Genomic DNA, 3980 nt, shown 5'->3' on the forward strand with positions numbered 1-3980 from the left:
TCCTACAGGATAAGGTTTTTTCATTCCAGAGCTCACAATCTGGGAAGGGCTAACCAGCAAACTGACAAAATAGCATGAGTAAAAGGGCGTGTATTTTTAATTGCTGTGTTGAGCAGAAACGAGTAGGTGAGGAAGGTTTCCCAGAGCGACTGAAGTTGGAGATGAAACGTGAAGGACTGACTTTAAGGCAGGGGCCCGGCAAGGAGTACGGTCAGGGCCAAGGCTTCTGGTAGAATATAACGTGATTTTAGTTTTCTGCTCCCACCTGAAATTTTTACCCTATTTTAATAAACTGTTAATTTCTCAAGTACTTCCTAAGATGCCCGTAGTTTTACTAAACTAAATTTTTGTGTCTTTAGCTAAGTTTAACCTGTTAGTGTGGTGCTACGTATAGATTTTTTTTTTTTTGCGTTTGGTTTTTTTTTTCACTATTGATTTTTGTGTGACTTTTAATGTCTTCATGTATATTATCAGTTGTTAGCTTAAATTGTATGATGTGAGGAAGAGCATTACACTAGTCTTGGAATCAGGAAATGAGCATTTAGATTGTAGGCCTTTGGGATAATTAATCCTTAGTAATGAAGGAAAACATGTAATTTTATTGTGTTCGTTTTGGGACTTTGAACTACCTCAGGGATAGAAATCCAAAGCGGTAATATTTATAATGATTCCCTAGCTCTCTGAATGAGAATATTTTGTAAATGTGTAGAAGCAGGAGGAGAACAGCATCTGGTTTTACAGTAGTAGTACAGTAAGATTTTTAGGTTGATGTGGACTTCTAGTGTTTGTGTGTTGTTTAATGTGGAGGGGGTTAGGGAGGAAATCTTCTGGGGCACAGGTCAATTATGAGGGGTTAAAGAGACCGGTGATGATCTCTTAGTTTTGTTTTGGATTTGTGTTTGTTTTGTTTTGTACTGTTATAGTTTTATAGACAATCCCCGACTTACAATAGTTTGACATAATGATTTTTTCTCTTTACTGTGGTGCAAAAGCAGTATACATTCAGTAGAAACTGCACTCTAAATTTTGAATTTGGATCTTTTTCTGGGCTAGTGATACACAGTATGATACTCTCTCATGATACTGGGCAACAGCAGTGAGCGGCAGCGAGCCACAGTTCCCAATCAGCCACGAGGTCACAAGGGTAATCAACTGATAATGATTTACAGCTGTTCTGTTTCTCACTTTCAGTACAGTATTCAATATATGAGATGATCCACACTTTAGTATAAAATGGGCTTTGTTTTAGATGAGGCAGCCCCACTGTGGACCAACAAACATGCTCTTCTGAGCATGTTTAAGGTAGGCTAGGCTAAGTGATGATGTTCTGTAGGTTAAGTGTATTAAATGCATTTTCAACTTAAGATATTTTCAGCATAGGATGGGTTTATCAGGATATAACCCTGTAAGTTGAGAAAGATCTATAGTTTGTTTTGGACATAGATAATATCCATTAAGGAAGATTCTTGCTGAGTGTGGCATTGATTGCAAGGAATTCCCTGGGTGGGTGGGAGACAACAGGACAATCCCTTGGCTAATTAACATCAATAAAAACATGTCAAGTCTTAGTGTTTAGGAAAATATTTACTCTCTTATTTTTGTAGTCCACACCAAATTCTATATTAAATTGATATTGAGAAATACAGAACAGCATTATTTGGGGATTTAGTTGGATGAGATATTCATTTCTCTGTTTTATACCGTCTCTTAGACATTCTTTTACCCACAATAAGCACTTCATCATAGTTTAAATGGGTGGCTTCTCTGACTTGGTATTTCGTTGTTGTTGTTGTTGTTGTTGTTGTTTTCTCTAGCTTTAAAGGCTCCTTTGCAACACACCCATTAAAATTGTCATTCCCCAGGATGCCTGGGTGGCTCAGTTGGTTAAGTGTCTGGCTCAGGTCATGATCCTAGGGTCCTGGGATCGAGCCCTGTGTTGGGCTGTGCACTCAGTGGGGCGTCAGCTTGAGGATTCTCTGTCCCTCTCCTTCTGCCCCTCCCCCCTGCTCTTGTGCGTGTGCTCTCTCTTGTTAAAATAAATAAATCTTTTTTAAAAAATGAAATTTTCATTTTCTTCCAGCTTAGGGGCTTCCTAGTTCATGAAGCCTCTGAACACCCTTTCCTAGTTCCCAGTATTTTTATCTCCATTACTCTGCTTTGTTAATTTCCCTTGCAGTTTAGTAATTTGTATCTTGTTTACCTTGCTGCTTTAAAAAACCATGCAAGACATGCAGTATTTTCTTTTGTGCATTTAGAGACCATATATTAGTTATCTTTTATTCTTTTTTCTTTTTTAAGTAGGCTCCACGCCCACTGTGGAATCCAATGCAGGGCTTGAACTCACAACCCTGAGATCAAGACCTGAGCTGAGATCAAGTTGGATGCTTAACCGACTGAGTCATCCAGGTGACCCTTTTATTCTTTTTTATTTTTAATATTTTATTTATTTATTTGAGGTAGAGAGAGAGTGAGAGAGCACAAGCAGGGGGAGCAGCAGAGGGAGAGGGAGAAGCAGGCTCCCCATTGATCAGGGAGCCCAAAGTGGGGCTGGATCCCAGGACCGCAGGATCATGACCGAAGGCAGATGCTTAACTGACTGAGCCACCCAGGCGCCACCCCCCCCCCCGCTCTCTTTTATTCTTAATAATCATGTACTATTCATTTTTGCACATGTATATACAAGTGTCTAGCACATAAACCTCTGTAATTCCCAGCTTTTGCCAGGAACCCCTGGCAAAGATAATAATATTTATCCACCTATTTTTGGTGTAAAAAAAAGACTAAACATATCTCCTCAAATAAAAATGTATAGGTTTAAAAAAGCTTTTAAAAATTATTTTTACTCAACATATATAATTTCAAGTTTGTTAAAAGCTAGTTAAAAACTCTTGATTAAAAACCTGAATAAAGTTCTAGGCGATCTTTCAATAACAAAGGGATTCTTGGGAAAAGACTGAGAACTATCCTATTTAATACTTAGTACAAAAAAATTTTTTAAGAAGAACCCAAAAGGGTTTGTGGGAGAAAGGCTCTTTCCTTTCCATCTGGTGGCAGCAATTTAGCTCAAAAGTCAGTGAAGGTGGGCGCTTACAAGTACATCCTGGGGCTATGGAGGAAGAAGCAGTCAGATGTAATGGGCTTTATTCTCAGAGTGCACTGCTTGCAGTACTGCCAACTGTCTGTACTCCCCAGGGTACCCCACCCAACCTAGCCTGATAAAGTGCACAGACTGGGATACAAGACCAAGAAAGGTTATGTCGTATATCAGATTCATGTGCACCGTGGTGACTGCAAACGCCCAATTCCTCAGTGTGCTACCTATGGCAAGCCTGCCCATCATGGTGTTAACCAGCTAAAGTTTGCCCCAAGCCTTCAATCTGTTGCCTAGGAGGGAGCTGGACACCACTGTCGAGTTCTGAAGATCCTGAATTCTTACTGGGTTGGTGAAGATTCCACATACATATTCTTTGAGGTTATCTTCATCGATCCATTACATAAGGCTATCAGAAGAAATCCTGACACCCAGTAGATCACCAAACCAGCCCTCAAGCACAGGGAGATTTGAGAATTGAAATCTGCAGGCCCCAGGAGGCGTGGCCTGGGAAAGGGTCACAACTTACACGCCAGTACTCTCCAACTCCACTGTTACTGCTAATATAAGTAATGTTTGTAAAATTCTTACTTAATAAATAAACAGGGGCGCCTGGATGGCTCAGTCGTTAAGCGACTGCCTTCGGCTCAGGTCATGATCTCAGGGTCCTGGGATCGAGCCCCGCATCGGGCTCCCTGCTCGGCGGGAAGCCTGCTTCTCCCTCTCCCACTCCCCCTGCTTGTGTTCCCTCTCTCGCTGTGTCTCTCTCTGTCAAATAAATAACATCTTTAAAATAAATAAACAATTTACAACAGTCAAAAAAATTTTTTTAAATATATGTATCTATTATTGCTACTTCTTTCCTAAACTCAAATTTTCTTTTAAATAA

General features: G+C 40.1%; 1 pseudogene; it reads left to right on the forward strand.

The window, feature by feature from the left end:
- Positions 1-1077: 1077 nt before the first annotated feature.
- Positions 1078-3655, forward strand: LOC116635218 (annotated as a pseudogene).
- The last annotated feature ends 325 nt before the right edge of the window (positions 3656-3980 follow it).

Source organism: Phoca vitulina, unplaced genomic scaffold (genome assembly GCF_004348235.1).
Source record: "Phoca vitulina isolate PV1807 unplaced genomic scaffold, GSC_HSeal_1.0 scaffold10, whole genome shotgun sequence".
Taxonomy (NCBI): Eukaryota; Metazoa; Chordata; class Mammalia; order Carnivora; family Phocidae; genus Phoca; species Phoca vitulina.